The sequence below is a fragment of the Rhinolophus sinicus genome, linkage group LG07, assembly GCF_036562045.2.
Source record: "Rhinolophus sinicus isolate RSC01 linkage group LG07, ASM3656204v1, whole genome shotgun sequence".
NCBI lineage: Eukaryota > Metazoa > Chordata > Mammalia > Chiroptera > Rhinolophidae > Rhinolophus > Rhinolophus sinicus.
This window is the reverse complement of record NC_133757.1, coordinates 50573793-50588285: the sequence shown is the minus strand read 5'-3', so window position 1 is coordinate 50588285 and position 14493 is coordinate 50573793. Positions and strand designations below refer to the sequence as shown.

Sequence of the window (14493 nt, the reverse complement as noted above, 5' to 3'; positions counted from 1 at the left end):
CCCAGACTCTTAGCCAGGACCATAAAACTGCTCCATTTCAAACCCAGTAGGTAATTAACCAGTTTGTTCTCCCCTCAGAGACCTACTTTATATATTCTTCTACATTCTGCTCTAATATGGGTTGGTTGGTATGTAGGCCTGCTCTATAGCTGTCATCCTGGGGTTTCCTTTCACTGTCATTCTGGGAATTGTTTCCTGAATTACATGTAATCTTTCTTGGTTTACTCCCTTAATTTGATGAAGCACTCCTGTAGAAGCTTTCATTTAACATTTATAGGAGTTAATATTTTTGAAATCTTGTGTATGTGAACACGTTTTTATTTTACCCTCAAAATTAAATAATACTGTGTTTGGGAATAGAATTCTATGTTGGGAATAATTTTCTCTTAGAATTTTATAGGTATTGCTAATTTCTTCCTGTTTTGGCAATAAAAAGTCTGATGTGAATCTTTTCATTTTATTTTTATAAGAATAAATGGTAGTTTATTAATAAATAAAAACATGACATTTCTAGTAAAACTGAGGCTGGGTGGCATTTGCAATGCATCCATTTACTTCAAATTTTTACAGAAAATGTAGTGTTTTCTTATGGACTGATTCTTATCAAGGAGTTGGGATCTTACCACTGATCTCCATCATTCTTTTCTTTTTTGGTTAAATATACACAACATAAAGTTTACCATTTTAACCATTTTTAAGTATATAGTTCTGTGGTGTTATATTTATATTGTGCAATCTGATGCCATTCTGATTTCCATTCCTTTGCATAGTTACCTCTTTTTTTCTCACTTTCTAGAAACTTAAAGAATTTTCTCTTTATCTTTAGTGTTCTGCAATTTAGTATTATTTGTGCCTTAGTGTGGATTATTAAATTTATTATCCTGGGGACTTTGTGGTTCCTTTAAAATAGAACATTTATAATCTTAAAATCTGGGCTATTTCCTGTCTTTTTTTCTTTGACATTTTCCTCTTTTTTCTAGAAAGCCTGGATTGATCTTTGATTTTTAAATTTATTATCTTTTCTCTGGTATTTCTCTTTTTATTTTACTTTTGGGAGAGTTCCTTAAATTTGTTTCTCAAACCTTTTATTGAATTTTGTATTTCTTGTTTTATAGAAGCAAAATCTTTCTTATCTGAGAAATGCATTTTAGAATTTTAAGTTTTCTTGTGTTCCGTGAATTGTCTGTTTCCTTCAAGCTTTTTTCCCCTTCTTGTTTGAGGTATCATCAGCGGTCAGTATCTATAGATGTTCTTTTGGGCTGGTCAGTTTTCCCAGATGGAAATCCTCCAGTCTTCTGCCTGGGGAATATAGTCTGACTACCGGTGTTTTGGTGCTGACAGGGCGAAAGGGGTCTGGGGATCTCCTCACTTAGCATATAGACTTTCACTTAATCTCCCCATACTTTTTCAAGTTTTAACTTTTTATTAAAAGTTTCCCTATTTTTAATAACGCATCTTACCCAGTTTCGATGTGCCTGGTGTCCCCGAATCACACTCTTTGGCTCACACTTCAGAAAGTAAGCCTATAGTCTTCAGCTGGAGGGGAACGGCATTTGCCTAACTGCATTGGGTTGAAAGAATCTGAAGCATGAAACTGCTTCTTAACATTTAAAAAGTACTCTTCCAGTTTTAAGTGCTACCCCGCATTCCTACCTGCAGAGAGTTCCAATTCCTCAGCCTTTCTTGGGTTCTGTGGTGGGAGTATGCACACTTCTGGTTGCCACCATTTACCCTCCAATTCTTTCTCTGGTATGTTAATCAATTACCACACGTTTATCTGCTTTCCAGCTTCCAAAATTTTGTGTAAATTTTACCCTTGTGGTCATTTTCTTTCCCAGTTTCTTTGCCCTTGTAGACTTTTATCTTTTGTATTCCTTTATTCTCAGTGAAGGTTTAATTTAGGAGTCAGTAGAGATAAATGTGTGTGTTTAAGCCACATATTTAAACATATGCAATCCATTTCTTATAATTTTATATACATGTAAGATGTATCCACAAGTATCATATAATAGTGTTTTACAATTGTAAATATGTTTACAATTTTTATGTAAATGGAATTATAGGGGTAATTCTGTAACTTCATTTTCATATTATGTTGAGATCTAATGTTGAAATAAATAGATCTAGTTCATTCATTTATAAATGATGCGTAGCATTAAATATGAAGACTGTATCACACTGTAGTTATCTATTCCCCTTTGATTAATATTTAAATTGTTTTCAGTTTTTCTCTAATATGTGTGAGTATAAATTTCTGTATTTAATGTGTGAAACTTTTTTTAGGCTATAATGAGAAGTGATTTGCTAGCTGTATTAGTTGTCTAATGCTTCATAACAAATTATCCCCAAATTTAATGACTTGAAGCAGCAAATATTTTTTTTTATCTCATGGCATCTGTGGGTCAGGAATCAAGGCATCTAAAGGCTTCGATCAAGTTTTTAGCTGGAACTTTGGTTTCATCTGAAGACTCAACTAGGTGAGGATCTGCCTCCAAGTTCTCTCATGTGGTCCTGGACAGGGTTTAATTCCTCATGGGTTGACTGACTGAGGGCCTAGTTATTGTTGGCTGGAGGCCGCCTTCATTTCCTTGCCTTGTGGGACTCTTCATAGAGTGTGTGCAACATGGCACCTGGCTTCCGATGACAATGAAGGAGATGGAAGCCAGGGTCTATAACCTAAGCTTGGAAAAGTGGTGTGATGACACCACTTTTGCTGTATTCTGCTCGTTAGACGCAAGTCCCCAGGTCCAGCCCATACTGAAAAGTGGGGATTACACAAGGGCATGAATAAAGTTGTGTACCACAATGAGTTATAGGTATACTAGACTATTTAGCCTGAAAAGAGGTGATTAAGGGAACACATGAGTTTTGTCTTACATATTTGAAAGGCTTACGTAAAGAGAAAACTGTAGATCTGCTCTGTTTTGGACCAGAGATTGAACTAAGAACAGTGGGTGGAAATTAAAATGTACTGTTTTATGGGATAACATGCCCTCTGTCCTTAACCATATTCTGTCAGAGGCTGGGCGACAATTTGTAGAAAAGATTGCAAAAAGTGTTCTTGCATTAGGTTAGAAACTTAGCTATATCCTCTCTAAAGAATCTTTTTACTTCAAGATTCTGTACTTATAAGTTAGTGAGTTTCAAATTGTTAGTTTAGTATTTAGTCTCTCACTGATCAGGCACAAATGTATAGATAGAGAATACATTGTATTTGCACCACATGAGATTTCATTGAGGAGATCCAGGTTAAAAAGTTAAGAGGAGAGCTATAGATTTATACTCTGAATTATTGAAAAATCACTGTTCATATTTTGTTTTTATTTTATATCCCTTTGGCTACCACAGAATGCTTATTAATATAATTCTTATTTTTATTAGAACTGACTCAATTTTTTCTTATAACAAAAATATTTTCATTGTAAAAAAAAAGGAAAATACAAATAAGAAATAAACCCTAAATAGCCTATGATCCTCCCACCCAAAGATTATATTAAAATTAACTATATTAACACAGTGGTATAATAATATATAATTTCTGATCTTTTAATTTGATACAGACACCCCCCACACCCATTTGTGGTGGTATATTCTGTAATGTTGCTGCAATCCCTGAATTAACAAACGCTGATTTTAGTTGCCTTTGCATCTCTAATATTAGCGTTATGTCTAGCTTACTAGTAGATGCTCAGTAAGTATTCAATGAATTAAAATATTTCAGATATGACTCATGAGTAATGGGAAGTTTAGTGTAGAATTCTCTTATCAGAGTATTTTAAGATCAAATAGAATTAATGGTCTTACTTCATTCCTTCCTGCTCCATTCATCCTTATTTGCTCTTCTTTAAATATTTTTATACTTTTTTATGTGGATTAAAATTTACAAAAGAAATGAAAAGTTTCGCTTTTTAAAATAATTCATCAACAATCCTTCAATAGCAATGTTTTCTAATACATTTAAAATATACCAAACTTTCACTTACCCAGTTTGTAGAGATACATTATTATATAATCATGGAAGCGTTATCATGCTTAACCTCTGATCCTCAGGATCTTTGTGGTTCTTCTGATTCTAAGGGTAAGTTCTAATGCCCTCTTGTTTGCCTTTGTGCACAGGAAATAGTGAATACTTAACAAAAATGTAATAATATTCCCTAAGCTATTCTCTTTGTGTTAAGATTTTTAAAAAATATTCTTACCGTGATCTGGAATGTTTTTATGATGATCTGGACTAGTTCCTATGAAACAGTATTTCATTGAGATAGATCCTTTTTAGAGTAGCAGATACACTAGCGGTTTATTTTTCCTTTGTTATGTAATATTTTCTGTTTGTATGTGATTTTTAAAAAATGTACTACTGTTTTTTTTATTAAGTTCCTATCTTTTTTCATACACTTTAAAACAGCTTTCATTTTTTTATAACAGTTTTAGATTTATGGAAAAATGATAGTACAGAGTTCCCTTTTACGTCCTCACCCAGTTTCTCTTATTGTTAGTATCTTAAAGTACGTATATTTATTGTAGTTAATGAATCAATATTGATACATTATTAACGTTCATATTTCCTCAGCTTTTACTTAATCTCCTTTCTTCATTCCAGGATCCGATCCAGGATAACGCATTACATTTAGTCATCATGTCTTCCTAGGTTCCTCTTGGCTGTGATAATTTTTTTTTTTTTTGCGTTTCTTTAATTATGAATGACAAGACCTTTTCCCTATCTTTACTGGCTCTCTATTTTTTTCTTTCTGTGAACCGCACATTTAAATTTTTTGCTTGTTTAAGAAAAGAAAATAAATCGGCACAAAGGGTTAATTTCCTTTCCCAATCCATTAATACTATGCTGTCATGTCTTCCTTTCCCCTGTTCCCAGTTTAGATCACTAACTCAGGAGTGATGCTGAAGTCTTTAATGAAGATGAATATCTGCTCATTTTTTCTGCTCATTTTTTTCCCTTTCCTTCTGCCGCCTTTTCATTTTCCAATGATTCCTTTACTCTCTTTTCTGTGCACCTGCACCCTGGATACAGATTGTTTATCAAAGAGATTTTTTTTTTTTTTCTTTAAATTGTTAAAAAATTTTTATTGGGGAATATCCGGAAACAGTGTGATTCTCCAGGGCCCATCAGCTCCAAGTTGTTGTCCTTCAATCTAGTTGTGGAGGGTGCAGCTCTCTAGTTGTGTGAGGGCTCAGTTGCAGTTTTCAATCTTAGTTTCAGGGGGTGCAGCGCACCATTCCCGCTCTAACCAACTGAGCCATTGGCCACCCCTCTGGCAGCTCAGTGGCAGCTTGTTGTCTTCGATCTAGTTGTGGAGGGCGCAGCTCACTGGCCCATGTGGGAATTGAACCAGCAACCCCCGTGTTCATCGCTCGAGTTCTAACCAACTAAGCCATCCGGCCGCCCCCCAAACAGATGGTTTTAAGTCAGCTTCTGAGTGAGCATTCTAGGAAAAAAATACTCAAAAAATAACAGAAAGGATTTCTGCAGATTACGTGGGAGAATGTTTGTAATTGTTTAGGAAAGGGTGTGCCCAGCAACTATCACTGCAGCCTGCCTTGTTCATCTGTTCTGTCTTTCCACCCAAACAGAAGACATGTACTCTGACTTTTGCAGCTGAGCCATTTTGGTGGCATTTTCAGCCACCAAATTCATTTTTGTCAAGGTGAATTATCTGTCTCCATTCACTTTGGAGATATGTGTAATCATGGTACTACTGTTAGCTTCTTGATTAGGGAAATGCTGATTGCATTTTGTCCTGAATTAAATGATAGTATCAAAGAGTACAGTGCACCGACAGTGTGATTTTCTTTGCTTATGTATTTTTAAAAGACAGTTATTCAAAATCTTGTATATACAGAAGTTATTTGCCAACTAAGTTTTACTAGGTGGCAGCTGCTGTTGTTTATGGGGACCTACCACGTTTCCCTGAAAATAAAACCTAGCCGGACCATCAGCTCTAATGCGTCTTTTGGAGCAAAAATGTATATAAGACCCGGTCTTATATACATTTTTGCTCCAAAAGACGCATTAACATGGTAATTTAAACCACAGACATGAAACAAAGTGTGTCCTTATATTGCAAAACGAGAAACTATTTTTTTTAAAAATAACAGCTTTATTGAGATATAATTTACATACCATACAATTCACCCATTTAAAGTGTACAATTCACCCATTTAAAGTGTACAGTTCAGTGGTTATTAATATATTCACAGAGTTGAACAGCCATCACCACAATCAATTTTAAAACATTTCTATCACCTCCAAAAGAAACGCTGTACCTATTAGCAGTCACTTTTCATTTCCTTTACACCACCTCTCATTCCTAGGCAACTACTAATCTACTTTTTGTCTCTATAGTTTGCCTACTTTGGACATTTTATATAATTCGAATCATACAATGGGTGTTCGTTTGTGACCAGCTTCTTTCCCTTAGCATAATGTTTTCTTTCTTTTTTTAAAAAAAGATTTTATTGGGGAAGGGGAACAGGACTTTATTGGGGAACAGTGTGTACTTCCAGGCCTTTTTTCCAAGTCAAGTTGTTGTCCTTTCAATCTTAGTTGTGGGGGGTGCCATTCAGCTTCAAGTTGTTGTCTTTTCAGTCTTAGTTGTGGAGGGCGCAGCTCAGCTCCAAGTCCAGTTGACGTTTTCTAGTTGCAGGGGGCGCAGCCCACCATCCCTTGCGGGAGTCGAACTGGCAACCTTGTGGTTGAGAGAACATGCTCCAACCAACTGAGCCATCGGGGAGCTCATTGGCAGCTCAGCTCAAGGTGCCCTGTTCAACCTTAGTTGCAGGGGGCGGAGCCCACCATCCCTTGCGGAACTCGAGGAGTTGAACCGGCAACCTTGTAGTTGAGAGCCCACTGGCCCATGTGGGAATCGAACCGGCTGCCTTCGGAGTCAGGAGCATGGAGCTCCAACCGCCTGAGCCACCAGGCTGGCCCAGCATAATGTTTTCAAGGTTCATACATGTTGTAGCACGTATTATACTTCATTCTTATAATGGCTCAGTAATATTCCATGGTATGAATAACCACATTTTATTTATCCATTCATCAGTTTATGTACATTAGAATTTCCACTTTTTGGCTATCATGAATAATGCTGCTATGAACATTTGTACAAGTTTTTGAGTGAATATATGTTTTAATTCCTGTCAGGTATATATCTAAGAGTATAATTGTGGTATAGTATGGTAACTCTATATTTAATCTTTTTGCGCATCTGTCAGACTCTCTTCTAAAGTGTCTGCAGCATTTTACATTTCCAACAGTATAGGAGGGTTCAGATATCTGCACATTCGTGCCAACATTTGCTATTATCTCTCTTTTTTATTATAACCCATCTTAGTGGGTGTGAAGAGGTATCTCATTTTGGTTTTGATTTTCATTGCATTGTTTTAATTTAACCTGTGTTTGTTTATTATAATTGTGTGGGAGGAAGACATTTTCCTTAACCCTTATAGATTTTTCTGCCTGGTCTAATAATTAAATGGACATGAGACAAATTAATAAGAGAAAATAACCGAATTTAATGATATATGTACCTATGGGAACCCCACATACATGAAAGGTTCAGAGACAGAAAGTTAAAAGGAGGTCTATATGTCATTCTAAGCTAGGGATGCAGTAAGGAGCCTGAGGCTTCAGAGGGGAGGAAGGTCATTCTCAGGACAGTAAGAGCTGATGTTCAGTCATTAGATGTTTGCCCTGCCCTATAAATAGGTCACAGCGCATTATTTCTGGTGATAATCCTTGGTACGGCAAGGCCCCCAGTTTAAATTCTTTGAGAGATAAAAATTTCTCTTGGGCCCGCAGGGCCTCAGTTGCCTTTGGCTCAAAATAATCCACATGCCAAAGTAGCACATCTTGGGGAGGCCAGTTCTGAACCCCGTCATTATTAATAGACTATTTCTTAGAACCGATAGTAGAGAGTTCCCGGATGATCCCCGCCAGTTTCCCTTATTAGCATCTTATATGAGTATACTACATTTGTTGTAATTAATGAACCTATATTGATACGTTATTTTACCTAAAATCCAGTTTATTCAGATTTCTTTAGTTTTTACCTGATGTCTTTTTTCTGTTTCAAGTTTCCTCTAAAATTCTGTATTACATCCTTAGGCTCCTCTTAGCTATAACAGTGTCGTACACTTTGATTGTTTTTGATGACTTTGACATTTTTGAGGAGTACTGGTCAAATGCTTTGTAGGATACCCCTCTATTGAAATTGGATTCTTTTCTCATGATTAGACTAGGGTTTGGTTTTGGGGAGAATGGCATAGATAGCGCCATTCTTGTCACATCATATCAAGGCTACATATTATCGACATGATTTACCAGTGTTGATATTGACCTTGGTCACTTGGCCGAGGCACTAGTTGTTAGATTTCTCCACTGTGCAGTCTCTCTTCCTGCTTTTTTTAAATTCTGTTGTTGAGCAGCTTAGCATGTGCTTATTATCCATTTGTATATCTTTGAAGAAATGTCTGTTCAGATCCTAAATTTTAAATTGGGGTTTAAAAAATACCCATTTTTAAATTGGGTTGTTTTTATTATCTAGTAGTAAGAGTTCTTTATATATTCTAGATACAAGTCCCTTATTAGATATATAATTTGCAAATATTTTCTCTTATTCTTTGGTGTTTTATTACTTTTTTGATGGTGTCCATTGAAGCATAAAAGTTTTAATTTTGATGACGCCAAATTTATCTCTTTTTCCTTTTGCTGCTTGTGTCATATCTGAGAAGACTTTGCCTAATCCAAGGCCATGAAGATACTTGTATATGCTTATATTTTCTTCCAAAAATTTTACAGTTTTAACTGTTTTATTTAGATATTTGATCCATTTTGGTTTAATTTCTGGATATGATACGAGATAGGAGTCCAAGTTCATTCTCTTGCGTATGGAAATCCAGTTGTCTTAACACAATTTGTTAAAGAGATGATTCTTTCTCTATTGATTTGTCCTGGCAACTGTGATTTGTAAGGTTCAGTTGAACATGGGAAATAATATAGCATATGTATCTCTTTTTTATGCTTATGAATTAGATCTTTTTATTACGAAGAATTTATGGGGAGAATTGATGAAATTGAACGACAGCTGATGATTAGGCAGAAGGAATGTATCAATGTTAGCTTCCTGATTTGGGTGCTGTTTTGAGATTATTTAGTAATTATGCAATGAATGATTCAGGGTCACTGGACACCATGTTGACAATTTACTCTCAAATTATTCAGAAAAAATAAAAGGACCCTTTACTACACTTGCAGATTTGGGGAAAGATTGAGATTATTTCAATTGTCTTTAAAACGTGGGGGAAAATCTCCTTCTGGAAGTTACATTTCAGCAAGAAGAGACAAAATAAGTAAAATATGTAGTCTATAAAATGATTATAGGCTTGAGCCCTGGGGCACTCCCACAGTTAAAAATTAAATAGCAGAGAAAGAGCCAGCCAAGGACTGAAAAGAAGCATTTAGCATCTTAGAAGAGAGACCATAGTTTGCGCCTACTTCTGTAAAAACATTATTTGTGTGAAAGAACAGTAGTGTGAACTTTCACTCAACTACTACTCCCTTACGATGAAAAAGAGACAAAATAAGCTGAAGAAATAAAATTCCAGTTACATTCTGCAACCCTGAATATACTGAGTGAGACCTCAGTTTTGACGATTTCTCCGTGCTGCCCATGCTGTGATGCCTTGTGGATCACTGAGGACCCTCTTTGCGCATGTGACAGCTTGAGTGATGTCATCTTGCAGCAAAACGTTGCACGATATACCACAGGTGTTAACTGCTTTTGGGGTTTTGCCATCGTTACGCCAGTAGCGGCTATTGATCTGAAATATCCCATAATCAGTGTTCTTGCTTCCAGGATTGTAGTTTGTAGCTTGTGTGTTATAACTACTTACCCATTGGGCCAAACACACCCAGTTTACCAGGCTGATTCCCTTGAAGCCATCCATTCCAAGTCTTTTCAGAGCTCTAGCAAACTCACACCTTTCATAGACCTTGCCCTGGACGGTGACAGAAAGGCGGGGAAGCCCCAGAAAAAGGAGAGACTTCACGTTGAATGGGAAGTCAGACCGCTTGGCTGACCAGGGTGTGCTGGCCCAAGTAGCATGTGTATTTTAATACATACATTATTAGTAACTCTACTCAAAATTATTTGTAGTTTGCTGAAGTGTGGTAGAAATTGCAGAGGCTTTCGCTATAGTTAGAGAAAACCAAAAATGATTCAGGAAACAATAATACCAAAAATATAAATCACTCTGCTGACCACTTACCACAACTATAGACTCAATTTGGTTCTTGCAAAACCTTTTCAGGAGAGAATTTTTGGCTTTAGAATCTTCTATTTTAGCACACAGTTATGTCAGTGACAAGGGGAAATGTTATCAGAACTGGGAGCAAATTGTTCTTCAGTTTATTCCCGAGTTTAGTTTATGGCCATACTGGACTTTCAGCATTGTCATCACTTGCCCATTACTCTTCTCATATGTGCCTGCCCCAAATCTTCATAGATTGGAAGAGCATCAGTAGAAAGAGCTTTAGAGAAGTGGATGTGGGGTCCAAGGGTTTGAAGAGGTTTAGGATAACAGCTATAAGGATAGAGGAGGTGAAAATAAGAAAAATACAGGATTAGGGGTCAGGTGTGGTCTGAGAAAATTGGAGTGAGAGCGTTAGATATAGAAGCAGCATAACGGAGCCTCAATGGCTTCTTCTACTTTACCGGAAGTAATGAGTTAAAACGCTCTGTGGTCTGATGAGAGCACCTGAACAGGGTCTGTCTGAACTTAGCTGTTCTGGAGTCTAGAAAAAAATTGGCTACCAACATAATTTTTACGGGCACTCAGTATTTTGTCAGCCCCCCCAACCCTCATCATTTTCTTTTCTTTCTGTTTTTTACTTAGACATGTCTCTATTCTTCCTTGATTATGCCTTAAACTTACAGGCTTAAGATATAAAAGAGAATGAGATTCATGTTTTTAACCACTTTCTGTGCATCTAGCATTTAGGTGATTCTGTGGTACACTTGAGAGATATTTCATATTCTTACTGCTTTCCAGGAGCTTTGAGTCTATTTGAAGAAATTTTAACCCCTTGTCCTAGAGATATGTTAGCTAATGTTCGTAATGTGATAATGCTAATTCAAGTAATTTTTAGGATGATAAATGATACTCGTATAATTGAGTATCTGAATTTAATAATGATGTAACATTAGAAACCCAAATAAATGGCCCCTGACTACCTTTCCTCTTTTTTCAGAGTCAATTTGTGTGAGAAATATACAGAAGTTTTCTTGGATGGTTTTGCTGCTTAGTTTTGTGGTTAACAGCTAGTTTCTCCAAAATGTGTCCTTAGGATCATTTTTTTTTTCTTCCCTCTTCCTTTTCTGCAGTATACCTCTTCTCAGTAATGTATACTTGAGTGAAATGACCAGTTACTTAAGATACACACATTATTTACCAACGCTGTGAATAAATCTCAGAATAAAAACTAGATACTAATTAGTTATGTAGTTTTTATTATTTTCCAGTGACTTTCCATATTCTTCCTTACAATGTAGTCAAAGGCTGGAATATTTCTCTTGGGTTCCTTGTTAACTAACATCAAGTCCATATCTTAGTTTCATTTTCTAAAACTCCAGTTGAACAGCTCTGAATTAAGCTTTTCTTAATTTCTCTCCTGTGAACATCCAGCCCAGGGATCAAATGCTGCTGTTCTACAGGCTTCCCCTTGGTATAGAGCAGTCTTGTCTCTCTCTCTTCCCACCTCAGTCTTCCATAGGTTATGTAAAAGTCTCCAAAGTTCCTCACTACCCTGTGGAGAGCTAGAATCAAGAGGGTCTTATTTCCCAATTTGGCTCCTACTATGGAGCCACTCAGGTCCTGCCTTTCCTGACAACATCAGCATTATCGTTAGCATCTCAGAAATAAAAGCCAACAATAATGGTTTTGCTTTATGATTACTCCAGGAGGGAGTCACCTTGGTTTTCCTTTGAGAAATTCTGTTTCTCTTGTAAGCAAAATGTTTTTTCATTAAATTGAACATTCTGCTGTATTCTACCCCGCTTGCTAGTGGAGACCAATAATGAAAGGTAGTGGGATCTGACCAAGTGGGACTTTTCAGCCCGTGTTCTTTCATTCCGCATTCCACCCCCCTCCCCCGCCCCGGTGCGCCTATTTCTCCTGATTGCTTTATTCACGTCTTAGAGGTAATTTCTCCCTGCTAATATTATTTATATTTTCTCAGCGGTGTATGTCCGTTATGCTCAAAGGAAGGTGGGCCATTATGGTGTAACATTCCCTGCAAAGTACTTGAATAATATGACAAGTTTTTTTTGAAGCACCATTGTTACAAAGTACTGTTGTAACTAGTCATCCAACTTTAGGATCCCTGGACATTTAAACATGACATCTGTTGACTGAGCATAAATGAATCAGGAGGCTTAGCTAACATTAAACATGGCAAAGTTTCATTCAAGGGTCTTAGGATTTGCAAATCGAAAACACTACCAGGTTAACACCCAGATGTTCTGAAGAAAAAAGAAAAGTTGAGAGTTCTTACAGTAAAAAATACATTCTTGAGAAGAGTCAGTCCTGTGTTCTTAGATTCTGGATTGGTCTGAGATGGTAATCTTCCAGATGTCTGGTGGTCTGGATAATAGATGTTAGGTGGTCTAGACATGTGAACATTCTTCCCTAAATTTCAGAGGGTTATCTCTAGGATTTATATGCATCTCCAGGCGTTGATGGGTGAACGGAAAAGGGACTACGTGGCAGGCCTGACAAACTCAGTGACTGAAAGTAACCTACGCACAGGATGATCTGATCATAAATTCCTAACTGGGGAGGTCATGGTGGGGAGTCACTTCCTTAGGAGAGGTTAATCTTTATCTTAAGCAAGCCCTGTCCATTATTTTGTGCATCTAAGACAATATACCCTTGGAATGTCAGATACTTTTGCAGACCTCTGAGGCTTACTCACCTGCACCTGTTCCCCCATAACCATCTCGATTTACTGTTAAGTATTCAATGTTAACTATCCTTTCCCTGCTAATGTAAAACAAGTATTTAGCTCTCCATTAGAGATTTCTCTGCTTTGTTTTCTCCCTCCTCCTTAATCTTAATCTTAACCACCAATGGATTTCATGTTTTTCTCCTTTGATGCTAAATGTATAAAATGAACTGCAAAACTGTCATTCTCTGGAGCATTTTTCTCAATTCCTTTGAGATTTTGCTTCCAGGCTGGTCCTCAGTATTTTTGGCTCAAGTAAATGTTCATAAAATTTTTCTATAAGTTTGGACTTTTTTTTGCCAACAGATGCACAGCTGAAAAGTTCAAAAGTTTAAGTCCTCAGGCTAGTTAAACTAAAATAAAATCTATTCCTTATGCTTCAGCCCATTTGGTCTGAACCAGTTTTATCAGGCTGACAACACAAACTCCATTTTAAGTTAGCTATACTGACTTCATCGTGTTCTCTTCAGTCATTCTTTTCATCTAAAACCACACCTATCACTCTCCCTCTTGACCTACCAATCGTGCCCACAAAAATTCTAAAGGCAGTTTGGCACTCACCTAGCACAAATCTTTAGTTTCTCAATTTATTTTGGGTGGAGAGGCCCAGTGCTTTACACAGAGTTCTCTCTTCTATATGAGACAGAATCTGCTGTGCAGTCTTAAAAAGGAAATAAAAAATGTCCCAAAATAACTTGTTTAACATGAAGTATTTTCTGGGGGGCTTCAAAAGAGATTACAATTGATTAGGGTGAGATTTTCCTGTGGATTACCTACCTTGCCTGGCTGAAATGTTATCCAGTTGCATTGTATCAGAGGTTGAAGCTCTGTAACTGCCCCAGTACTGTTTTATTTGATTAATTCAACAATGAATATATAACATCTCTTAATGACATGGGGAGCTTGACCTTGAAAACTGCATTCTTTCTTTGCATCTAGCTCTGATCAGTAAAAATCGTTTCACACTTTGAAATGGTACTAATCTGTCCGTCCTCACTCAGCACTAGACCAGAGTTAGAATGCTAATGTTAGCAAAAGAAAAGGAATAATACCATTTTTTTCTTCTTCCGTTTTAAAAAAATTTTGGTACTTGTTGCCAAAGGACTACTTTAGTACATTGTTAAAATGTAAGAGCTTAATTAGTTCTGGGCAGTGCCTGCATCTGTTTAATTTTAGCAATAAATCTTAATTAAATCTTTAAAAAAATCAACTCAGATATTTTATTTCAACCTATAGAAGTACAACAGCTCTTCATATTTGGCAAGAGTTCTGCTGATGAGTTTTTTCATCAGTATGCTTATAAAACAACTCCTTTCAATAAAGCTGTTTTATAACAGAGAGGAACACATAGAAGGGTGTGTGTTGGTCCTCGGGGGGCCTTTGTGCCCTGCCTGCAAATGTAAGTTCTGGGCCGAGGATCACGTGTTTGGGGGCAGGACCCTGCCTGCTGGTCGGTCGTTCTTGGTGATCTA

General features: G+C 36.8%; 1 protein-coding gene and 1 pseudogene across 7 annotated transcripts in view; one reads left to right on the top strand and one right to left on the bottom strand.

Moving 5' to 3' along the window:
• Positions 1-14493, top strand: part of USP54 (ubiquitin specific peptidase 54) — a 119567-nt gene that overhangs the window by 21435 nt on the left and 83639 nt on the right. The window lies entirely within an intron of this gene.
• Positions 8870-13015, bottom strand: LOC141572844 (lysozyme C pseudogene; annotated as a pseudogene).